The following is a 26,674-nucleotide window of genomic DNA, read 5'->3' on the forward strand; positions in this document are numbered from 1 at the left end:
TAGATCTCGCCATCTCTCTCTCCTCCCTCTTCTCTCTCTCTCACCCCATCTATATCCCCCTCGCTCTGTCTAGATCTCGCCATCTCTCTCTCTCCTCCCTCTTCTCTCTCTCTCTCTCTCCCCCATCTATATCCCCCCTCGCCCTGTCTAGATCTTGCCATCTCTCTCTCTCCTCCCTCTTCTCTCTCTCTCTCTCTCTCTCTCTCTCTTCCCCCATCTATATCCCCCCTCGCCCTGTCTAGATCTCGCCATCTCTCTCTCTCCTCCCTCTTCTCTCTCTCTCTCTCTCTCCCCTCCCATCTATATCCCCCCTCGCCCTGTCTAGATCTCGCCATCTCTCTCTCTCCTCCCTCTTTTCTCTCTCTCTCTCTCTCTCACCCCATCTATATCCCCCCTCGCCCTGTCTAGATCTCGCCATCTCTCTCTCTCCTCCCTCTTCTCTCTCTCTCTCTCTCTCTCTCTCTTCTCACCCCATCTATATCCCCCCTCGCCCTGTCTAGATCTTGCCATCTCTCTCTCTCCTCCCTCTTCTCTTTCTCTCTCACCCCCATCTATATCCCCCCTCGCCCTGTCTAGATCTCGCCATCCCTCTCTCTCCTCCCTCTTCTCTCTATCTTTCTCTCTCTCCCCCCATCTATATCCCCCTCGCCCTGTCTAGATCTCGCCATCTCTCTCTCTCCTCCCTCTTTTCTCTCTCTCGCTCTCTCTCTCTCTCCATCTATATCCCCCCTCGCCCTGTCTAGATCTCGTCATCTCTCTCTCCTCCCTCTTCTCTCTCTCTCTCTCCCCCATCTATATCCCCCCTCGCCCTGTCTAGATCTCGCCATCTCTCTCTCTCCTCCCTCTTCTCTCTCTCTCTCTCTCCCCCCATCTATATCCCCCCTCGCCCTGTCTAGATCTCACCATCTCTCTCTCTCTCTCCTCCCTCTTCTCTCTCTCTCTCTCTCTCTCTCCCCCATCTATATCCCCCTCGCCCTGTCTAGATCGCCATCCCTCTTTTCTCTCTCTCTCTCTCTCTCTCTCTCTCTTCCCCCATCTATATCCCCCCTCGCCCTGTCTAGATCTCGCCATCTCTCTCTCTCCTCCCTCTTCTCTCTCTCTCTTTCTCCCCCCATCTATATCCCCCCTCGCCCTGTCCAGATCTCGCCATTTCTCTCTCTCCTCCCTCTTCTCTCTCTCTCTCTCTCCCCCCCATCTATATCCCCCCTCGCCCTGTCTAGATCTCGCCATCTCTCTCTCGCCTTCCTCTTCTCTCTCTCTCTCTCCCCCCCATCTATATGCCCCCTCGCCCTGTCTAGATCTCACCATCTCTCTCTCTCCTCTCTCTCCTCCCTCCTCTCTCTCTCTCCCCCATCTATATCCCCCCTCGCCCTGTCTAGATCTCACCATCTCTCTCTCTCTCTCCTCCCTCTTCCCTCTCTCCCTCTCTCTCTCTCTCCCCATCTATATCCCCCCTCGCCCTGTCTAGATCTCGCCATCTCTCTCTCCTCCCTCTTCTCTCTCTCTCTCTCTCTCACCCTCCATCTATATCCCCCCTCGCCCTGTCTAGATGTCGCCATCTCTCTCTCTCTCCTCCCTCTTCTCTCTCTCTCTCTTCCCCCATCTATATCCCCCCTCGCCCTGTCTAGATCTCACCATCTCTCTCTCTCCTCCCTCTTCTCTCTCTCTCTTACCCCCATCTATATCCCCTCTCGCCCTGTCTAGATCTCGCCATCTCTCTCTGTCTCCTCCCTCTTCTCTCTCTCCCCCCCCATCTATATCCCCCCTCGCCCTGTCTAGCTCTCGCCATCTCTCTCTCTCCTCCCTCTTCTCTCTCTCTCTCTCCCCCATCTATATCCCCCCTAGCCCTTTCTAGATCTCGCCATCTCTCTCTCTCCTCCCTCTTCTCTCTCTCTCTCTCTCTCTCTCCCCATCTATATCCCCCTCGCCCTGTCTAGATCTCGCCATCCCTCTCTCTCTCTTCTCTCTCTCTCTCTCTCTCTCCTCCCTCTTCTCTCTCCCCCCATCTATATCCCCCTTGCCCTGTCTAGATCTCGCCATCTCTCTCTCTCCTCCCTCTTTTCTCTCTCTCTCTCTCCCTCCATCTATATCCCCCTCGCCCTGTCTAGATCTCGCCATCTCTCTCTCTCCTCCCTCTTCTCTCTCTCTCTCTCTCCCCATCTATATCCCCCCTCGCCCTATCTAGATCTCGCCATCTCTCTCTCTCCTCCCTCTTCTCTCTCTCTCACCCCATCTATATCCCCCTCGCCCTGTCTAGATCTCGCCATCTCTCTCTCTCCTCCCTCTTCTCTCTCTCTCTCTCTCTCACCCGCATCTATATCCCCCTCGCCCTGTCTAGATCTCGCCATCTCTCTCTCTCCTCCCTCTTCTCTCTCTCTCTCCCCCATCTATATCCCCCCTCGCCCTGTCTAGATCTCGCCATCTCTCTCTCTCCTCCCTCTTCTCTCTCTCTCTCTCTCTCCCCATCTATATCCCCCCTCGCTCTGTCCAGATCTCGCCATCTCTCTCTCTCCTCCCTCTTCTCTCTCTCTCTCTCTCTCTCTCTCTCCCCATCTATATCCCCACTCGCCCTGTCTAGATCTCGCCATCTCTTTCTCTCCTCCCTCTTCTCTCTCTCTCTCTCCCCCATCTATATCCCCCCTATCCCTTTCTAGATCTCGCCATCTCTCTCTCTCCTCCCTCTTCTCTCTCTCTCTCTCTCTCCCCATCTATATCCCCCTCGCCCTGTCTAGATCTCGCCATCCCTCTCTCTCTCTTCTCTCTCTCTCTCTCTCTCTCCTCCCTCTTCTCTCTCCCCCCATCTATATCCCCCTTGCCCTGTCTAGATCTCGCCATCTCTCTCTCTCCTCCCTCTTTTCTCTCTCTCTCTCTCCCTCCATCTATATCCCCCTCGCCCTGTCTAGATCTCGCCATCTCTCTCTCTCCTCCCTCTTCTCTCTCTCTCTCTCTCCCCATCTATATCCCCCCTCGCCCTATCTAGATCTCGCCATCTCTCTCTCTCCTCCCTCTTCTCTCTCTCTCTCCCCCATCTATATCCCCCCTCGCTCTGTCTAGATCTCGCCATCCCTCTCTCTCTCTCTCTCTCTTCTCTCTCTCTCTCTCTCTCTCCTCCCTCTTCTCTCTCCCCCCATCTATATCCCCCTCGCCCTGTCTAGATCTCGCCATCTCTCTCTCTCCTCCCTCTTCTCTCTCTCTCTCTCTCTCTCTCTCTCTCTCTCTCCCCCATCTATATCCCCCTCGCCCTGTCTAGATCTCGCCATCTCTCTCTCTCCTCCTTCTTTTCTCTCTCTCTCTCTCCCTCCATCTATATCCCCCTCGCCCTGTCTAGATCTCGCCATCTCTCTCTCTCCTCCCTCTTCTCTCTCTCTCTCTCTCTCCCCCATCTATATCCCACCTCACCCTGTCTGGCTCTCGCCATATCTCTCTCTCTCTCCTCCCTCTTCTTCCCCTCTTCTCTCTCCCTCTCTCACGCTCCCCCACCCTCCATTTATACCCCCCTCTCTCTCGCCATCCCTCTCTCTCTTCTCTCTCTCTCTCTCTCTCTCTCTCCCCCATCTATATCCCCCCTCGCCCTGTCTAGATCTTGCCATCTCTCTCTCTCCTCCCTCTTCTCTCTCTCTCTCTCCCCCATCTATATCCCCCTCGCCCTTTCTAGATCTCGCCATCTCTCTCTCTCCTCTATCTCCTCCCTCCTCTCTCTCTCTCTCTCTCTCTCTCTCCCCCAGCTATATCCCCCCTCACCCTGTCTGGCTCTCGCCATATCTCTCTCTCCCTCCTCCCTCTTCTTCCCCTCTTCTCTCTCCCTCTCTCACGCTCCCCCACCCTCCATTTATACCCCCCTCTCTCTCTCCCTCTCGCCATCCCTCTCTCTCTTCTCTCTCTCTCTCTCTCTCTCTCTCTCTCCCCCCATCTATATCCCCCCTAGCCCTTTCTAGATCTCGCCATCTCTCTCTCTCCTCTATCTCCTCCCTCTTCTCTCTCTCTCTCCCCCCATCTATATCCCCCCTCGCCCTGTCCAGATCTCGCCATCTCTCTCTCTCCTCCCTCTTCTCTCTCTCTCTCTCTCTCTCTCCCCCATCTATATCCCCCCTAGCCCTTTCTAGATCTCGCCATCTCTCTCTCTCCTCCCTCTTCTCTCTCTTTCTCTCTCTCTCCCATCTATATCCCCCCTCACCCTGTCTGGCTCTCGCCATATCTCTCTACCTCTCCTCCCTCTCTTCCCCTCTTCTCTCTCCCCCTCTCACGCTCCCCCACCCTCCATTTATACCCCCCCCCCCCTCTCTCTCTCCCTCTCGCCATATCTCTCTGGCTGCAGTCAATGCCGTATCTGCGGTCAGCTCGTCAGTCTTTGATGTGTCCATGAATTCGGCCTGAGCTGCAGCTGGAGCGTTTGGGGGTATTAAGGTCGGAACTTCGCGTAACGGGAGAGGCTGCCCTCGCCCACACACATCACGCAAGTGGGGTTATGCGAGCCGAGTGAGGAGGGGCCCTGTCACACTCACGGGGCCCACAGTCACCTCCATAGAAATAGAACGGCTCGTATAATCCCGCCGCAAATAGGCCGTTTACAGCCACCGCGCTTTATCACCGACGCCTGCGTGGGGCTGAACCCGGAGCCAGGCGGACGGGCCAGCGAGTCATCACCCCAATGCGATCCACCCCCGGATCCACCAATGACAGCCCTGGGATTCATCACCTCAATGTGACTCAGTAGACACAGACAGGCGGGCACCACCCCGACATGTCCAAGCAGTGATAGCATTGCAGGGACCTGGCATGGATGTGACCCGCCAGAGGCAGACATGCAGATCCATCAGCCAAATATCACCCACCCATGGCAGCACTAATGAGACACAGAGCTGGGATTCAGCAGCCCAAAGTTGCCCACAAGTGGTATAACTAGTGAGTAATTGCCTGAATGGGACTCACCAGGGAAAGAGCGGGGGATTCATCACCCAACATTAACCCTTGGTTAATATTAACCCTCGGTGATAGAATTGCTGAGACCTGGCATGGATGTGACCCACCAGAGGCGGATATGCAGATTCATCAGCCAAATATCACCCACCCATGCATGGCTGCCCTATTGAGACACAGAGCTGGGATTCAGCAGCCCAAAGTTGCCCACAAGGGCAGGGGTTTTCCTAGGTCTGGAAAAGATCCGGGGCTAAGCTGATGTCGGAACTGTTGGGACTGGGGGCTAGCTAGTCTTTTGGCTGTGGCTCCTGAGTTTCTATCCGGGGCTATAACCAAAAGATCAGGGGCTATAGTCCCCTTAGCCCCCCCCTAGCAACGCCCTTGCACAAGGGGCATAACTAGTGAGTCTCCCCTGTTCCCCTCCCTTGCCTTATCGCGCTCTGAAACACTTGTGTACGAGCGCGATAGAAATAAAATATCAATCAATGGTGAGTCATTTCTTCATTGTGACCATTAGTGAGTCATTGCTTCGCTGGTGAGTCATTGCTGCAATGTGACCCGCCAGGGGCAGAACTGGGGACCCCAAGGATAGGTCAGGGGCAACAAGGCGGAGCATCACAGGTTCGATCATCCCAGGGCCCGCGCTTAGAAACGTCTGGGTATTAAGCGCCTTATAAATAACCTATCACAATTACCCACTTAAGCCAGCAGGTGAGTCGTCGCCTCAATATGACTTACCAGGAAAAGAGCTGAGCTTTCATCATCCCAAGGTTTACAAACCATATCAGCCCTGGTGTGTCATCTGCACAAGGCTTTCCATGGGTGAAAGTACTGGTTAGTCATTGCCCCAATGTTCTATATCAGAGACAGTCCTGGGATGCATCGCCCCAAAGTTATATATCAGAGACAGTCCTGGGATTCCTCGCCCCAATGTTATATATCAGAGACAGTCCTGGGATTCCTCGCCCCAATGTTATATATGAGAGACAGTTCTGGGATTCATTGCCCCAATGTTATATATCAGAGACAGTCCTGGGATTCATCGCCCCAATGTTATATATGAGAGACAGTCCTGGGATTCCTCGCCCCAATGTTATATATCAGAGACAGTCCTGGGATTCCTCGCCCCAATGTTATATATCAGAGACAGTCCTGGGATTCCTCGCCCCAATGTTATATATCAGAGACAGTCCTGAGATTCCTCGCCCCAATGTTATATATCAGGGACAGTCCTGAGATTCCTCGCCCCAATGTTATATATCAGGGACAGTCCTGAGATTCCTCGCCCCAATGTTATATATCAGAGACAGTCCTGAGAGTCTTTCTGGGATGAATCGCCTCAATGTTATATATCAGAGACAGTCCTGAGATTCCTCGCCTCAATGTTATATATCAGAGACAGTCCTGGGATGCATCGCCCCAATGTTATATATCAGAGACAGTCCTGGAGCTTCAGGCACCTCTGAGACGTCCTCTACTGAGAAGGAAGAGAAGCTATAACACCAGCATGTTTGGTGAGGCCTGGCCCGCTCCGCAGACTCACAATCGCGGTTCAGCTCTGTGTGCCACACAAGGGCAAACCTCCATATGCCCATCCGTCTAATGCCTGCCTACTAAGGCAGTCCGGCCCTACATGGCAGGCACACCTCCACTCAGCAAGAGCACCAAAAGCAGCCCCAGACCCCTGGTTCTGACTTGTTTGGGGTCATTATTTACTAATCTAACTTCAGTCCTAGATTATTTGGGGAAAGTGCTGGATGGGGGTGGGGACCGGGGGGGGGGGGGGTCAAAGTGTAATTGGAGAAAATATCATTCTAAGGTGGCATTTACTCCACTGCTATTATCACTGGATTCTGCCCCAGTGCATTTCTCACCTCAACATGTCCCACCAGTGCTCAACACCCCAGTGTTATCCACCAACGTCAATAACGCCAATACTCATGACTCATGACACCGATGTTTCCCACCAAAGGCAGTTCCAGTACTCAAAACCCCAATGTTATCCACCAACGCCAATACTCGTGACTCATGACACCGATGTTTCCCACCAGCGGCAGTTCCAGTGCTCAACACCCCAGTGTTACCCACCAACGCCAATACTGGTGACTCATGACACCGATGTTTCCCACCAGCGGCAGTTCCAGTGCTCAACACCCCAGTGTTACCCACCAACGCCAATACTCGTGACTCATGACACCGATGTTTCCCACCAGCGGCAGTTCCAGTGCTCAACACCCCAGTGTTACCCACCAACGCCAATACTGGTGACTCATGACACCGATGTTTCCCACCAGCGGCAGTTCCAGTGCTCAACACCCCAGTGTTACCCACCAACGCCAATACTGGTGACTCATGACACTGATGTTTCCCACCAGCGGCATTTCCAGTGCTCAACACCCCAGTGTTATCCACCAACACCAATACTGGTGACTCATGACACCAATGTTTCCCACCAGCGGCAGTTCCAGTGCTCAACACCCCAGTGTTATCCACCAACGCCAATAACGCCAATACTCATGACTCATGACACCGATGTTTCCCTCCAGCGGCAGTTCCAGTGCTCAACACCCTAGTGTTACCCACCAACGCCAATACTCGTGACTCATGACACCGATGTTTCCCACCAGCAGCAGTTCCAGTGCTCAACACCCCAGTGTTACCCACCAACACCAATACTGGTGACTCATGACACCGATATTTCCCACCAGCGGCAGTTCCAGTGCTCAACACCCCAGTGTTAGCCACCAACACCAATACTGGTGACTCATGACACCGATATTTCCCACCAGCGGCAGTTCCAGTGCTCAACACCCCAGTGTTACCCACCAACGCCAATACTGGTGACTCATGACACTGATGTTTCCCACCAGCGGCAGTTCTAGTGCTCAACCCCCCAGTGTTACCCACCAACGCCAATACTCGTGACTCATGACACCGATGTTTCCCACCAGCAGCCGTTCCAGTGCTCAACACCCCAGTGTAATCCACCAACGCCAATACTGGTGACTCATGACACCGATGTTTCCCACCAGCGGCAGTTCCAGCGCTCAACTCCCCAGTGTTACCCACCAACGCCAATACTGGTTACTCATGACACCGATGTTTCCCACCAGCGGCCGTTCCAGCGCTCAACACCCCAGTGTAATCCACCTACGCCAATACTGGTGACTCATGACACCGATGTTTCCCACCAGTGGCAGTTCCAGCACTCAACACCCCAGTGTTATCCACCAACGCCAATACTGGTGACTCATGACACCGATGTTTCCCACCAGCAGGCGTTCCAGCGCTCAACACCCCAGTGTAATCCACCAACGCCAATACTGGTGACTCATGACACCGATGTTTCCCACCAGCGGCAGTTCCAGCGCTCAACACCCCAGTGTTATCCACCAACGCCAATACTGGTGACTCATGACACTAATGTTTCCCACCAGCGGAAGTTCCAGCGCTCAACACCCCAGTGTTATCCACCAACGCCAATACTGGTGACTCATGACACCGACGTTTCCCACCAGCGGCAGTTCCAGCGCTCAACACCCCAGTGTAATCCACCAAGGCCAATACTGGTGACTCATGACACCAACGTTTCCCACCAGCGGCAATTCCAGTGCTCAACACCCCAGTGTAATCCACCAACGCCAATACTGGTGACTCATGACACCGACGTTTCCCACCAGTGGCCATTCCAGTACTCAACACCCAAGTGTTATCCACCAACGCCAATACTGGTGATTCATGACACCAATGTTTCCCACCAGCGGCACTTCCAGTGCTCAACACCCCAGTGTTATCCACCAACGACAATACTGGTGACTCATGACACCGATGTTTCCCACCGGCAGTTGCAGTGCTCAAAACCCCGGTGTTATCCACCAATGCCAATACTCGTGATTCATGACTCCGATGTTTCCCACCAGCGGCAGTTCCAGTGCTTAACACCCCAGTGTATTCCACCCACGCCAATATTGGTGACTCATGACACCGATGTTTCCCACCAGCGGCTGTTCCAGTGCTCACTACCTAAGTGTTATCCACCAATGCCAATACTGGTGATTCATGACACCGATGTTTCCCACCAGGGGCACTTCCAGTGCTCAACACCCCAGTGTTATCCACCAACGCCAATACTGGTGACTCATGACACTGATGTTTCCCACCAGCGGCAGTTCCAGTGCTCAACACCCCTGTGTAATCCACCAACGCCAATACTGGTGACTCATGACATCGATATTTCCCACCAGCTGCAGTTCCAGTGCTCAACACCCCAATGTTATCCACCAACGCCAATACTGGTTACTCATGACACCAATGTTTCCCACCAACGGCAGTTCCAGTGCTCAACACCCCAGTTTTATCCACCAATGCCAATAGTGGTGACTCATGACACCGATGTTTCCCACCAGCGGCTGTTCCAGTGCTCACTACCTAAGTGTTATCCACCAATGCCAATACTGGTGATTCAAGACACCAATGTTTCCCATCAGCGGCAGTTCCAGTGCTCGACACCCCGGTGTTATCCACCAACGACAATACTGGTGACTCATGACACCGATGTTTCCCACCAGCGGCAGTTGCAGTGCTCAACACCCCGGTGTTATCCACCAACGCCAATACTCGTGACTCATGACACCGATGTTTCCCACCAGCGGCAGTTCCAGTGCTTAACACCCCAGTGTAATCCACCAACGCCAATATTGGTGACTCATGACACCGATGTTTCCCACCAGCGGCTGTTCCAGTGCTCACTTCCTAAGTGTTATCCACCAATGCCAATACTGGTGATTCATGACACTGATGTTTCCCACCAGAGGCACTTCCAGTGCTCAACACCCCAGTGTTATCCACCAACGCCAATACTGGTGACTCATGACACTGATGTTTCCCACCAGCGGCAGTTCCAGTGCTCAATACCCCAGTGTAATCCACCAATGCCAATACTGGTGACTCATGACACCGACGTTTCCCACCAGTGGCCGTTCCAGTGCTCAACACCCAAGTGTTATCCACCAACGCCAATACTGGTGATTCATGACACCAATGTTTCCCATCAGCGGCAGTTCCAGTGCTCAACACCCCGGTGTTATCCACCAACGACAATACTGGTGACTCATGACACCGATGTTTCCCACCAGCGACAGTTGCAGTGCTCAACACCCCGGTGTTATCCACCAATGCCAATACTCTTGACTCATGACACCGATGTTTCCCACCAGCGGCAGTTCCAGTGCTTAACACCCCAGTGTAATCCACCAACGCCAATATTGGTGACTCATGACACTGATGTTTCCCACAAGCGGCTGTTCCAGTGCTCACTACCTAATTGTTATCCACCAATGCCAATACTGGTGATTCATGACACCGATGTTTCCCACCAGGGGCACTTCCAGTGCTCAACAATCCAGTGTTATCCAGCAACGCCAATACTGGTGACTCATGACACTGATGTTTCTCACCAGCGGCAGTTCCAGTGCTCAACAGCCCAGTGTTATCCACCAACGCCAATACTGGTGACTCATGACACCAATGTTTCCCACCAACAGCAGTTCCATTGCTCAACACCCCACTGTTATCCGCCAATACTGGTGACTCATGACACCGATGGTTCCCACCATTGGCCATTTCAGTGCTCATCGCCCAGTGCTTCCCACCAAGACCACTCCTGGTGTTCTCTACCAGTGATAGTCCCAGGGCAGTCTTGGAGATTCATTACCAAAATGGTACGCACCAGAACCAGCACTGGGGATTCATTGCCCAGTCAAAATCTACAATGAAAGTCCTCTTGATTCATCACCCCAATGTTAACCAATGGAGACTTTCTTGGGGATTCATCACCCAATTTGAAACCAGCTGTGAATGTCCTGGGTGTCATCACTCAAATGTCACCCACCAATGGTAATTATAGGGCTCATCACAAACAGAGTGACCCATCGTTGACAGTGTAAGGTATTCATCCCTCCGTTTTACGCACCAGTAGCACTTCAAGGACTCATCACACCAGTGTCACCCACAATTTACAGTCATGGGGATTTATCACTCCAATGATACCTTCCGATGACAGCCCAGGTCATACATCACCAGAATGTTAACCAGCAGAGGCATCCCTGGCGATTCATGCCCTAATGTTACCCACCAATGACCCCAGTGTCGATCCCCAAGGATGGTTTTGGTGATTCATTGCCCTATTGTCACTCACCAAAGGAAGCTTTGGGGACTCATTGCCCCAGTGACACACCTCAGTGACAGTCCTATGGATTCATCACCACAAGGCAACTCAGCGGGTTAGGTATTTGTTGCTTCAGTCTTACTCACCAATTACATTCCTAGGCATTCCCCTTCCCAATGTTACCAGCAGTGAAAGCCCTCTGAATCAAGCCCTCAATGATGCCTCCAGTGATAGTGCAGGTGGTTTCATCATCTCAATGGGGAAGCCCTGAGAAATTGGGACAAACATGTATCACTCAAAAGAAAGCTCTGGGAATTCATGGCCCCAACATGGCTCAGCAGCGACAGTCACAAAGATCAATTACCCAAATGGTACAAAACAGTGACCATCCTGCGGAGTCCTCGCCCCAAAGTTACCCACTAGTGACAGTACTGAGGAATCATCTCCCAGGGACAGTCTTTGGGATTGATTGTCCACCAGTAATGAACCAAATCGATTCATCGCCCCAGTGTTTATTAATCACCTCATTACTACCTACCAGTGACATTCTTTGGGATGTATTGCCCGTCAGTGACAGTCCGGGAATGTAATCACTACAGCATTTCACACAAGTTACAGTCAATGGGCTTCATCACCTCAATGACATCCACGATACAGGCGTCATCTATAATAGTCCCATGTTATAGAGGTAGAAGTCATAGGGGTACGCCTCCATATGCTACATGAGTAGAGGTGATATGGGTTCACCCAGAGCAGTTTCTAGCCAACTTGGTGCCCAGGGCGAACCACCAAAATGCACCTCCCCACCCGCCCCGATGGCACACGTCACTCCCAAACTACACCTCTGTGTCGTGCGACAAGACCCCTCCTCAATATCAATACATCATTGCTATATAAATGAAGCTGGTTTCATTACATTTGAATTCAAGTACTTTACAGAAAAAATCTAATGTGAAAACACAGCTGTTGCTGCCCAAGTAAATCATTCTTCTGTCACCTGCTCCTAGGGAAGGCCTTGCCTAAATGCAGTTTCAAACTGTCTGTACTGGCACACTGCTGTGTAACCAGCCTTCCCAGGATCTGAGGGTCCACTGGCCACTGGCCCTGTGTTGCAAGCGTTCTGTTTGTACCACCTCACTTGTATTTCGCAAGGGGCAATATTCGACTAACCATATGAACCGTTTTCTGATAGACGGTTATCCTTCCAAGATGGACAGTCTGGTACACTGACCATTGCACTCTTTCAAAATACCTCTACGAGAGTGGGAAAGGGGACAACAAGCAACAAAGAGTGTTCCTGTCTGTTTTGCATTAAATCATAGAGCATTTCAGGACTATAACAATGATCAGAGATCTATAAATTTGATAAACAAGTCAGTGATAAAAGAGTCCTATGTGTGACTCTCTAAATGCATATTAAACACATGGCCTGGTGAAGAGAGGGTCCCAGAATTGCCCCTCCTCACACCCATGAACATGACAGCCCAAAGAGTCAAAAACTCAAGATGCAACTTACTGTTTGGGCAGCCACCCGGAGGGCCAGTGACCTTTAAATATGCGAACAGATATTCACTCAGGCAACCATTCAAACCTTATCCAGTCAATATCTTTATGGATATAGGTGCCACTGCACTGATCATGGATCCAAATGCCTCAATGGATCATATTGACTAATAATGAAGATCCATTGTTCTGACATCATTAGTGACACCACAACATAGCAACGTGGGTCACGAAGCAAACTCGCACCCATGCAAGAAGTTACATAGACACACACGTGCACACACAAAGAACATGCTTACACAGTTCTGTAGATAGAGGAAAGACACATATACATGCTGTCAAAAGCTTTTATTATTTTCCTCATTAGCCAAATGCAGAAACGCAAAACTCAAAGCAAAAAGAAGAGATGCAGAGCAAGTTTGCAGACGCTAATTGCAACTAACCCTATGGAACTACAGGCTCATGTAAGGAGCCTGGAACAGCCAAATACTACTAACCTATAAGAAACATAGTGTGATAGAGACATATAAAAATCATAGTATAACTGTAGTGAGGTTACATGAGGCCACAGGCCTTGGGAAGAGAGACGAATAAAAGCAGAATTAGGCTGCACGAAGCAGCATGGTAGGGCTCGCAGCCAAGGTCAGCGATGAGCAGAACATTCTTGGGCCTCTGAGCTATCTGCAAAATACTAGCAGAAATCCTCATAAATTGCAGACCAGAGAGATCGACTTCACAGTCCTCAACCATGTGGTCCGGCTGAGCCAGGCAATGGTCATTCACCTGCAGTGGCAAGACCAACAGTTCCAAGCGACACAGACATGAAGTAAAACATGGATTCTTTTTCAGCGTTGCAACCCTGTAGGCACTCACAAAGGCAAAGTGGTAATTCTGACAGTTACACTGGGAACACATAGGCCCTCATTACGACCCTGGCGGAAATCGCGGTGCAAAATGCACCATGGAGCACGGCGGAAAGCTGCCGATAGCGCCATGGGGGTTGGCGGATTTACCGCCCCATTCCGACCTTGGCGGGGCGGTAAATCCCCATTCCCCATTTTACCCTTCCCCATTCCCATTTTTGCCCCATAGGGTATAATGGGAGTGGGGAAGGCGTTAATTACGCCACCGTAAAATACGGTGGCGTAATTAACAACAAGGTCCCGTAGCACCATGGATTTCTCCGCCCGGAAAAACCAGGCGGAAAACGGCTCCATGGCGCTACGGGAACTCGTAGTAGGGCGGACGGGTCCGCCGCGAATAACGCTGGCGTAAACCCACTCCGCCAGGGTCGTAATGAGGCCCATAGTCTTTCTCATCACCTTCAGAAGGTGCACTGAGCACTTAGAACAGAGCTGGGTCCCAGACCTGGGGAGATCAGCTCCAGCCAATCATGGTACACAAATCCAGGGGAGGGGGCAGAGGGCGAGGGGGAATGGTAATCCTGTGACCCTGCAACAATGTATTAGGTGCAGTGTATGGGCACTACCACCCTAACTACCCAATTCTGGAACATCGTAGGTTTTTGGGGATGAGCCCCATGTTGTGACGCAGTAACTAAACAAAAACATCACCCAACACAGGAGCTGTGATTTCTGGAGATTCTCAATGTCCTGTATGATCCCTGTCTGTTTGTGTAATAAATGACAGTTCTAACTTGCCCTTGGCTGAGTCCTCTGTCTGTTTACTGGGGGAGGGTTCATTGGGCCCTTGGGAGCTAGAACAGTGAGCTCGTAGTGTGAACCTCAGTCCCTCTGGTATACCTAAGCCAACACTGGCGCTCACATCACGGTTCACAACACACACCCTAACACTAAAATGTTTGCAAAACATGAACTCATTTGGACAGCTTACGTTTTTGGATGCAAGTGTAAAATAGCTGCAACATCATCCACTCAATTGAGGTACAAGGGGTCTTTTGCTTCTTGTTTCTGGAGAATTGTAGATGCGGAGGGGCTGGGTGTCAGTTTGAGCATCCCCAGCGCCCATTACCCAAACATATTCATTGAATCTTATTTATAGACAGGAAATTATACCCTAAAAGAGGCACCCGATAAACAATGCACAGTAGAAAGGATACACTGAAAGGATTGTACCTCCTACAACCTTAGCCTGACCACTGCTGATGGAGCATTTTAAACGGAACCGGCTTCTAATGCATGGTAAAGGGTCCACAGTTACTCAGCCAATACCTCCTCGCCATCACGCAGGCCTCACAGGTTATATCTGCTAAATGAGAAGGACCAGGCTTTATTTAACAGAGCTATCATTAGCATATCTTATTAGTGCTGGCCTGCAGCTTGTGAAAAACACGGTGTGGCAGGTCTTTTGGCCTAGTGGATGTACAATTTGAGGCAAAATCTTTGATTGCTTGATGTGCTTAGGTGGCACAGTATGGGCTCAGTATGGCATGCTCATCAGAGCCACATACACACAACGTTCCAGTGTGCTATTATATGGACATTGGACACATCAGACTAAAACAGGCGTATGTGCTGTTACATAGAGGAGCGAGCACCACATAGACGAGCACCGCATAGACGCCATTAACCAACGGGGTGGTGACTTGCGCATGTACAAATCATCGCTGCACACATATCACTGCATTGATTTGCCATGCACTACTGTCTGTATGGTGACACACAATGAACCCTGCTTTCCTAATCAAGGTGCCAAGTCACATTGAGGAGCCATCTGGCGTGCGCTAGGTAGTGGTTGGCTTGTTAATTTTGCAGTGACCAGGTGAGTGCCCAGAGCTCCTGGGACCAGTGCCACCCTTGTTCGCCTTTTTTTAAAAAGTATCCTTGCTTTAACAGCACGGCGAACATCATTCCCACGTATCATCCTTCTCCCATGCCTGCTTCCTGGATACTTAGAGCCCGCCTCCCTTCCTCCCTCCCCCCGGACCCGATTGGTTCCTTAGAATCCATGGTAAACAGAATCCTAATGACCTGAGGGCCGGACCGTGATCCGCGCCACAGCCACCATTTGCAGTGACCAGGTGTGTGCCCAGAGCTCCTGCGACCAGCGCCACCCGTGTTCGAAATGTTTAAAAAATTATCCATGCTTTAACAGCATGGCAAACGCCATTCCCACGTGTGATCCCTCTCCCATGCCCGCTTCCTGGATACTTAGAGCCCGCCTCCCTCCCTCCCCCCGGACCTGATTGGTGCCTTAGAATCCATGGTGAACAGAGTCCTAATGACCTGAGGGCCAGACCGTGATCTGTGCCATAGCCACCATTTGTAGTGACCAGGTGAGTGCCCAGACCTCCTGTGACCATCCCCACCCGTTTACGCCTTTTAAAAAAATTATCCATACTTTAACAGCACGGCAAACGCCATTACCAGGTGTGATCCCTCTCTCCCATACCCGCTTCCTGGATACTTAGAGCCCGCCTCCCACCCTCCCCCGGACCCGATTGGTGCAGCTCACCCTATAATGGACACCCAGGGCAGCCCTCTGCCCGGCAGCCCCTGCGGCCAAGGGCCCCAAGGCAAAGGGCGGCTCCAATGGAGACAGCTCCAGAAAGTGGCTGCAGGTGTCCGCAGGGGAAGCAAAGGAAGACAGCAGCCAACAGACACCAACAAAACCGTAAGTGTGGCATGGTGGGGGGGTAGAGCAATCACTCTACTCCAGAAAGCCCTTGCCACTCTAGCTTGCCTCTCCATAACTTTGACTGCCATAGATTTACAGCACGCATCCTTAAAGAGATTAGTGACCACCAACCTAAATACATTCTTGGCTGGACTATAAATGTTGCACTACACTATGCACTAACATACTGCTATGTTATTTTGCCTGCCATTTGTATAGCGCTTTATATATCATTGGTAGGTCCGCAAAGCCAATGTTAACTAACCTATAGAGAACGGTCAAGATTAGCCTATGTCACTTTAGACAGGTGCAATAATCGTTAGCATGCACCGTTTCTGGACAGGATTGTGAATGTTAGCATGTGCACACATAGAGGGAATTCTTAATCTTAGCATGCGCCACATCTAGCTGGAATTGTAAATGTTAGCATGAATCAACAACATTAGCTTGCGCCGTATCTAGACAGGATTGTGAATGTTAGCATAGGCCACACTTAGAATCGACAACATTAGCCTGTGCCGTATCTAGACAGGATTGTGAATGTTAGCATGTGCCACACTTAGAATCGACATTAGCCTGCGCCGTATCTAGACAGGATTGTGAATGTTAGCATGTGCACAAATAGAAGAATTCTTAATCTTAGCATGTGCCACATCTAGATAGGATTGTGAATGTTAGCATGTGCCACACTTAGAATTCACAACATTAGCCTGCACGGTATCTGGAAAGGATTGTGAATGCAAGCATGTGCCACACCAAGACGTAATCTTGAACATTAGTCGGCGTCGCACCTAGGCAGGTTAAACAATGTCAGCATGTGCCACACTTAGATAGAATTATGATTGTTAGTAATTGCACAATTAACCAATCCACTAACAATTTCACCCCTCGGCATATACCTCTCAAACTCTGCCCAAACACAACCACAAACCTAGAACACAACAATCCGCACAAACTTCACTACACTGCAACAACAAAACAAACCACACATAGACTTGCACAACAGCACACAACGACTACCGACTGTAAAACACCCCAAGCCCAGGCAACGGACCCACCGAGCTGAGGCTGCCAACAGCACATCACTGTTCTCTTGCACTTTTCCAGCTTATTCCCTCTAACTCATCCCTCCGCCCCCTTTCCTTTTTCACAGCCACCAGAGCTCCAGGGGACCACTCCGGTGGTGACAGTGTGCGGAACAAATATCCTTTAACATTAACATTAAGAAAATGAAGAGTTTTGATGCTGAGCGGATGCATTTAGTCCATGACCCAAAGCAGCCACTAGACCACTTAACCAAGAAATGAGAGTTAACGTTCCCAGGCATGCACCATATGTAACTAAAAATATACCAAAAAAGGTTTGGTGTGTCAAATAAAAAGTCATGAAAATAAAGAACATAGTTTAAAACGTCTTCTGTGTGGCACGTTAATTCTCTTGGAAGAATGCGTAGGTTTAGTTTGGTCAGCTAGCTGATGCTTTATGCTAGCCTTCAGTATAAAAATGCCCCAGGTTCAGTTCTTAACACTGAAAGGGTACTGTGTAAAAACAATGGCTTGTTAAATGAGCCATTACTTATAAATTACCCCCACTTTAAAGGCTCCTTCAACACAAAGGGCAAGGGGCGCAGGGTGTGTGTCTACAGAGGATCTCAGAGGCTGTGTTTTCACTTTTTACTAACGGCAAGCTCAGGGGCAGTAGTCTGGGTGGGCCCCTTCCTGCCCTCCCCACTCCCCCGAGCTATTTGTACTCCCTTTGCCAGAGAGGATGTCAAACCTTCCATCATTGCCACGCCCTGGCTCATTGAAAAGGTGCTCCTATGGGGACGGGGAGGGCCCACCTTCACTGCAGCAGCCCACACTTACTGCTTGGCGCTCCCTGGGGGTAACAGAGCACTCACCATCACTGCCCCCTCCTGGAATCCATAAACTGCACGCTGCTGACGGTTGCTTGGCCCACGCCCTGCCACCTCAGGCCACTCTGCATCCTCAGGCCACTGGTGGCACAGGCGGCCCTGGTTAAAGGCCTTTCCTGGGGCCCTTCACAGCAGTAATTAATGACTGGCCGTTTCTAGCAAACGCTGCCCAGCCAGGATCCAGCCCTTCAGGGGCCCCCACATTGCTGTTCAGATACCGGGCATTCTCTAGCATATGCATCCCGACTAAAAAGACCTTTGGGGCCCCCGCCATACTTCTGCTGCACTGCCTGTGCCCTCTGAGGGTCCTGGAGCACCTTACAAGGACCTTGTAACTTCCCTGGCCAGGTTGTTTCTCAAGTAAGGATTTTGTATATAATGTGTATAAGTGCACTTTATAAGGACTCTATATTGTTTATGAGGGCTCTAATTTATTTAGCTTGCAGCTGCCTAGGAATGAGATACTGTTGGACTAAGAACACGTAATGTGCAAATAACGAAAGCCAAGGAAAGCAGATTTGTGATGTCGCCATTTGTGTTCCTCTGACTTAAAATTATTTTATTTGAGTAAATTCTGTTCTTTTTCTTTTTTTAAAAGTTTTTAATAAACTGTAATAAAATAAAAAAATTAAATAAATTTTAAAAAGGACTAATAGTTATAGTGTATCCTAGTGTGCAGTGTGTCTATCACTCTAAAACCATACACCAGCATTGCTTTGTCCGCCGTTACTGTGCCGTATATGTATTCTTACCTAGCGTATCTTCTTATGTGGTTGGGGGAATTCTTACACCTGTCACCTTCCCTGACCAAGTGCTTTTCTTAGAGTAGCACACCCAGAGTTATCCAAGAACTCAGGTAAACAGGGAACGCAGGAGAAAGGTAGGAGACGTGTTAAGAACTGATAAGTCAGACAAAGTGTATCACAGTGCCGGGCTACGCCTGTCTCCCACCAAGTATAAGTAGATCCATCCCCCCGCTATATAAGTCCTAGAGCTTCATTACTCCAATGTTACAGGCCAGTGATGGTCCCGGGGATACACTGTTGCAATGTTGCACACCTGCTACAGTATTGGGGATTCATTAAGTACAACAATGTTACTCACCAGTGGTACTCTTGGTTGATTCAATTTGCCACAATTTAACAAACCAACGGAAGACTTCAGATTTCATCCCCCAAAGTCAACCACTGATGACAGTCCTGGGAATTCCCCAGGCCAGTGTGACTCAGCGGAGACAGCCCTGATGAGCTGAATCTCTGGTCACACCCCTCTTGTCTTCTTTTCTGGAATCCTCAAAATGTTTTAATCCCGCTCAGGCTGGTTTTAGGCCAGGCAGAGGTACGGAAAGTGTGCTTGTCTCTGTACAAGACGACATGTCCAGATTAGTTGATGCGGGTGGAGTTGGGGCTCTGATTCTGTTGGATTTGTCAGCCGCATTTGACACGGTTGATCACCCTGTCCTCCTCTCACGCCTGGCACAGATCGGGATATCTGGTTCTGTTCTTGCTTGATTTAACTCCTTCCTTTCAGATCGTACACAGACCCTTGCTATGCCCCCCTTTCTTTCTTCTTCCTGTCCCCTCACTTGTGGACCCTCAGGGATCTTCTCTTTCCCCGATTTTGTTTAATATCTATATTTGGGCTTTGGTCTGTCTCATTCGCTCCTACGGACTCAATTGTTATTCCTCTGCTGATGACACTCAAATCTTGATCCATTTAGATCAGGATCAAACTGAGGTCCCAGCCTGCCTCCATGACTGCCTAAAGGCAGTCGGGGTTTGGATGGACCAGAACTGGCTAAAGCTTAATGGCGATAAGATGGAGGTAATGTTGGTGGGCTGCCCCCCAATCCCTCATTGTTGACCCCCGCTTTCTGGCCCACCTCGCTCGGCCCTCTACCTGGTCCAGTTAGCAAAGTAAAGGACCTGGGGGTCATTCTCTCTGCCTCCTTGTCTATGTCCAACCAGGTTACGGCTGTCTGTCAGTCCACCCACCATCAGATCAGGGTCCTTAAGAGGGTTCTGCCTATGATTCCGGAAGCCATCCGCCCTCCCGTGGTGGCTGCGCTAGTCCTTTCACGGTTGGACTATTGCAACTCTTTGTATTTGTCGCAACCGATCGGTCTCATACAGCGGCTGCAGAGTATGCAGAATCAGGCAGCAAGGTTAGCCACTGGTTCCCCCTATGGTGCCCACATCTCGCCATTGCTCCACCGACTCCATTGGCTTCCGGTGGCCCAGCGAGTTCATTTTAAGTCTCTGTGTATCGTCCATCGGGCAATCTATGGCCAAGGAGCTGAATTTCTACTCTCTAAGTTCTCCCGATACATCCCGGAACGGGACCTTCGCTCCTCCGCCACCAATCTACTTATTGTTCCAAGATTTAAACGGGAAAGGCTTGGCGGCAGATCCTTTTCCATTGCTGCTGCCAAACTTTGGAACAACCTCCCACTGCCACTCAAAACCACTTCTAACCATCTGAGTTTCAGAAGAGCTCTGAAAACCACTCTATTCTAGTCCCCGGCTTTTTCACTAGTCTTCCCTTTGCTAGCAGTTTTCCTCTCCATGATGCCTTCGGGAGACCGTGCGCTTTACAAGTGGAGTTAACATAACATAACATAACCAATGAAAAGTAGCCCACAGTTGCAAATGGCAATTCATTCTTTTTGTGGCAGACTGTTTGAGTAGAAGGGGGAGGGGTTTGATAAAATGTGATGCAAATTGTGCATTTTAAAGAATATTTATTTAGCAACACTGATCAAAACGACTAGCCGCATAGTGATGTAACTCATCAAACTGGCCCACTTTGAGCAGAAAAATGGACCCACACTAGCATTTTGTGTTTTTGGTTCTGCCATTGCCCAATTGCCCTGTAGGCCAGTCCGAGCCTGCTGATGAGTCATCGCCCAAATTTTACCCAGCAGAAACAGTTCTGGGGATTCATGACTGTACCATCCAGGGAAATCATGGCCCCAGTATACCCACTAATGACAGTCCAGGCAAAACATTGCCCCAGTATACCCACCAATGACAGTCTAGGCAAAACATTGCCCCAGTATTACCCACTAATGACAGTCCAGTCAAATCATTGCCCCAGTATACCCCCTAATGACAGTCTAGGCAAAACATTGCACCAGGATTACACACTAATGACAGTCCAGGCAAATCATTGCCCCAGTATTACCCACCAATGACAGTCCAGGCAAAACATTGCCCCAGGATTACACACTAATGACAGTCCAGGCAAATCATTGCCCCAGTATTACCCAATAATGACAGTCCAGGCAAATCATTGCTGCAGTATACCCACTAATGACAGTCCAGGCAAAACATTGCCCCAGGATTACACACTAATGACAGTCCAGGCAAATCATTGCCCCAGTATTACCCAATAATGACAGTCCAGGCAAATCATTGCCGCAGTATACCCACTAATGACCGTCCAGGCAAAACATTGCCCCAGTATACCCACCAATGACAGTCCAGGCAAAACATTGCCCCAGTATTACCCACTAATGACAGTCCAGGCAAAACATTGCTCCAGTATTACCCACTAGTGACAGTCCAGGCAAATCATTGCCCCAGTATACCCACTAATGACAGTCCAGGCAACACATTGCCCCAGTATACCCACTAATGACAGTCCAGGCGAAACTGTACCCCAGTATTATCCACTAATGACAGTCCAGGCAAATCATGGCCCCAGTATTGAACACTAATGACGGTCCAGGCAAAACATTGCTCCAGTATACCCACTAATGCAGTAGGGCAAAACATTGACCCAGTATACCCACTAATGACAGTCCAGGCAAAACATTGCCCCAGTATTACCCACTAATGACAGTCCAGGCAAAACATTTCCCCGGTATTACCCATTAATGACAGTCCAGGCAAAACATTGCCCCAGTATAGCCACTATTGACAGTACAGGCAAATCATTGCCCCAGTATACCCACTAATGCAGTAGGGCAAAACATTGCCCCAGTATACCCACTAATGACAGTCCAGGCAAAACATTTCCCCAGTATTACCCACTAATGGCAGTCCAGGCAAAACATTGCCCCAGTATACCCAATAATGACAGTACAGACAAATCATTGCCCGAGTATACCCAATAATGACAGTACAGGCAAATTATTGCCCCAGTATACCCAATAATGACAGTACAGGCACATCATTGCCCCAGTATACCCAATAATGACAGTACAGGCAAATCATTTCCCCAGTATTATGCAGTAATAACAGTCCAGGCAAATCATTGCCCCAGTATACCCAATAATGACAGTACAGGCAAATCATTTCCCCAGTATTACGCAGTAATAACAGTCCAGGCAAATTATTGCCCCAGTATACCCAATAATGACAGTACAGGCACATCATTGCCCCAGTATACCCAATAATGACAATACAGGCAAATCATTGCCCCAGTATACCCAATAATGACAGTCCAGGCAAATCATTGCCCCAGTGTACCCACTAATGACCGTCCAGGCAAATCATTGCCCCAGTATACCCAATAATGACAGTGCAGGCAAATCATTGCCCCAGTATTACGCAATAATGATAGTACAGGCACATCATTGCCCCAGTATACCCAATAATGACAGTACAGGCAAATCATTGCCCCAGTATTACGCAGTAATAACAGTCCAGGCAAATCATTGCCCCAGTATACCCAATAATGACAGTCCAGGCAAATCATTGCCCCATTATTACCCAATAATGACAGTCCAGGCAAATCATTGCCTCGATGTTAAGGGCCAGTTCTGAAGATTCATAAACCCTAATGTTCTTTACCAGACACAGTCTTGGGAACCCATCATGTCAATGGGTCACACCAGTGACCAGCGGGCCCAGTAATAGAGGCGTTTCTTCATGCAATCGCCCAGATGAGGCAATGAGGGAAACATATAGTAAACAGGCAATAACAGAGTCAGCCTTCCTGACACACGTCTCCCAAACTATCACCATAATAGGGTTCCACAGACATCTGCACATAAAGAATCGTGAGCCCCCAGGGATAGGTGCTCTCAATTCAGGTTGAGTCCATCATGCAATTGAAGAGTTCAGGTGAAGCATAAAGGGTGGTGCAAGGTAAAGACACAGTGCCACACACAATTATACACACTGCAAATGTGGAGACCGCGGCTTGGACCAGCAACCACACACCGAGAGGAATCCTTACACATACATTTGTATGTGAGTACCCAAATGACAACTATCATTGGGTCAAGCAACCAGAGAACAGCAAGCATCTGTAAACATGCACATATGGTCATCCTAAATGACAGCTTCCACTGGGAGCCGCACACGTACATGCATCCATGGTCACACCAACTGGCAGTCGTCATTAGGAGTCCCACAATAAGACCCTCACATGCATTGGTCATATGCAGACATGATTACTCTAGTGACACCCTCCTCTGGGACCTGCAGCAACACATCCACTAAATGCATACAGTCTGTTTCTGAAAGAGGTCTGGCAAAAATACCCCCTTTTCATAAATGCTCTGTGCCAAAATTATAGTGCTAACTTGTGCCTTTGTTGAGATAATCTACAGACACGCTCATATTCTCCACCACTAATCTAAATTATAATAATTATATGTCATAGTCAGTCTGGTGGCACCTAAATCTGTAAATATAAGCGATGACTGTTTGTGGCATGGTGCCTCCTAAGAACACAACATTACACAGCCACATCATTTTGATATCACACCAGTGTCATCTATGTGGGCGGACCTCAATATAACGGTACTGATGTACATTGGAGTCTGGCCTGACTATCTTCACAGGTGCTATATGGAAGAATATACTGGATGCTGCCTCTTTGATTCTCCTGCAGGAAGCGTACCATCCTCGTCCAGGGGATAGGAAATTCCCACAGGAAGTCTCCTAGGAAACCGGTGCTTCAAAGGCAGCGCTGACATACCAAATTCACTCTCGCAAGCGTGCTGACTTCTGGGGTCCCTTTGAAGGGGCTGGGCTGGAAGAAAGATTCCACCATACTAGTTTCTGTCAGTACCCTCTTCCTGCTCCTATCCCCCCCAATTCCTGCAGTTGAGGTAATATGGGTGTGATGTAATAAGGTAAAAGGCATTTGTTACAACAACTTGTATCAGGCACCTCACAGGAAGCTTGTTTTGTACCAATCCCCTGGGACAGTTTGCCTTCAAAACCAGAGGAGCACGCCCTCAGTTTTTGATCCATCTCTAGACTCCAAAGAGAACTAGAAGAATTCATCTGGACCTCTGTTGGGGATACAGTCTATCACACAGTCCTCTGCCATAGACGTGACGACAGATGGCATCCAAGGCATAGGGAAGCTCTGTCCCCTAATCATCACCAGGGAACATTGGGGGTGACATGGCCTCACTGCTGGCTGCACTGGAACCAGGACTCTCTTCACTGAAGGTGAAGGATCCCCCTGTGGGTACCAGCCAATCCCCCTGGTGTGGGAGTGCACAGCATAAGGGTTCCCCCCATCCAGAGACCCTGGATGGGGCTCCCAGAAATCCAGCAGTCCAAGAGCAGCTGGAGCACTGTTTTTCCACCTTGAGACCTCTTGGAGCCGTATCGACCATTCTAGACACTGAGCCAACATCGGACCCGCAGTGCTGCTTTTGGCACTCTATAAACTTCAGCCATCTCGACTCCATCGTGCACCGGTGAAGAGCACTTCTGCCATGACTCAAATGCCAGATTACCACTGCGTGAAGGATCTGGCTCATCGCATAAACTAAACCTCATCTCGCCCGATTAAACCAACGACTAGACTTCCAGGAAGCCATCATTTTGCATGCCAACTTGACTTAGCAGAAGCATTGTTTTGACCTCAAAAGACCACCCACTCAAATTGTTGGAACACATTGGCTAGTATGTTCTCGAGCCCTGTCGCGTAGCCCCTTAAATGCCAACTTGCCACTGGATACCCACGACTAGTTCCTTTTAAATACTGACTTCACTGCAGGAAAGCACATAGAAGCCTGACAAGATGCTGTCGATCGCAAGAGACAAAGAGTTGCGGTACACTGAAGAGGTCCTGTACCCCTGTCCACCTTTGCGACCATAGTGACTTTTAAGCCTCCTTCTCACTGGCGTAACAGGGGCCCCCGCAGCCCCTGCCGTGCGGGGGCCCCACGTCTCCCAAGCCCAGGTGCTGCACTTCAAGAAAACCGAAAGCGCAACATCCGCGGTGTCTTAAAAAAAATGTGAAAGGCTCTTCATTTTTTTTTTTCATGCGTGGAGCTCGCGCCTTTCATATGCTTACCAGTGTCGGGAAGCATGTTCTTTTTGTTGTGAGGCAACCTTGAGCCCGCGACTGGACAGAGCATGCTGGATGTGGACAGTGTTATTCCAAGCCCTGGACTCAGACTGGAGACAGAAGGCAAAGTTTCTGCAAGACTGGTACATTTAAAAACATGTTTGCAGTGCTCCAAGTGGGCGGTAGCAGTTGCGAGCAGTGCTCCTTTACCTTTTTAAATTACATTTCACTACTCCTACTATACTTTTAAAAAGAAACCGTTCCGCAATGGTTTCGTTTTAAAATAAAAGCATAGGAAGAAGTTGAGCATGAACGTTCCGATAAAGAGTGCATGTGTTTGGGGGGTTTCTATTGTGCTTGGGAGGTGGCGAGGCAATGGCATTTGTGGGGAGCAGGTGAAGGCCATTAGGGAACATAATTCCACTACTGCGTTTCGTACACTTCGACCACTGCATTCTTGTATTGTGTCTATGTTTGAATGTCATATGTTTCAGGTAGTGTGTGTGCGCATGTAATATTTGGAATGTGTGGTGGCACGGTCACAACACCATTGGGCTCTAGGCCCCCGCATCCCCCCAGAAATTCTCAGACATTGCTAAAAGGTCCTCGGACCCCCACAGCTGTTGTGAGTAGGACACAATGCAGACTGTGAACAACATTCTGGTCTGCCTTTCAACACTGCATGCAGGCAGCCTTTATGATCAGTTTTGTGTATATTCTGAACATGGTACAGAGAGGGCTGCTTACATGTAAGTGGTCCGCTATATGCAATTTCAGGGCACAATCAAAATGTGCCCTTGTGAGATTTTGGCCACTTGTTGTAGCTGGTATTTTAAAGTATGTTTTTGGTGAGGCATAATCCGGAGGGCAGGGGGGGATCTGAGGGGCGGTACGAGGGTAGCCTCTAATGAGGCTTTTTCCACCTCCCAGTGCACCCAACCACTGCTCACCTGACTCTGCCTGTTTCAACTGCCTTGAAGCACTGTGTAGACTTGATTTAATTAAGTTTGCAAATACAGTGAGGCATAGACCTCATTTGATGTGTTAGTCCCCCACCCCGGTATGTGAGTTTGTGAGCAAGGGCTGAAGATGGGTCATGAATCATTTGGGCCAGTGCTTTCAATGACATATGAAATCGAGCAGGGCTCTGGAAAGGGGGTGTGACAAAATTGTGCTCAGCGTGTTAAATGAGTGGAGAGGGCACTTTGGCATGGCCACAAGGAGCCCACATGCATCTTCAACTGGCTATTGAATCTAAATGGGTGTTTCACAAAATCAAAAGGCATTTTGGGAACACAATAATAAACACGGCA

The sequence above is a fragment of the Ambystoma mexicanum genome, chromosome 9 (assembly GCF_040938575.1).
Source record: "Ambystoma mexicanum isolate Mex_15411 chromosome 9, UKY_AmexF1_1, whole genome shotgun sequence".
Taxonomy (NCBI): Eukaryota; Metazoa; Chordata; class Amphibia; order Caudata; family Ambystomatidae; genus Ambystoma; species Ambystoma mexicanum.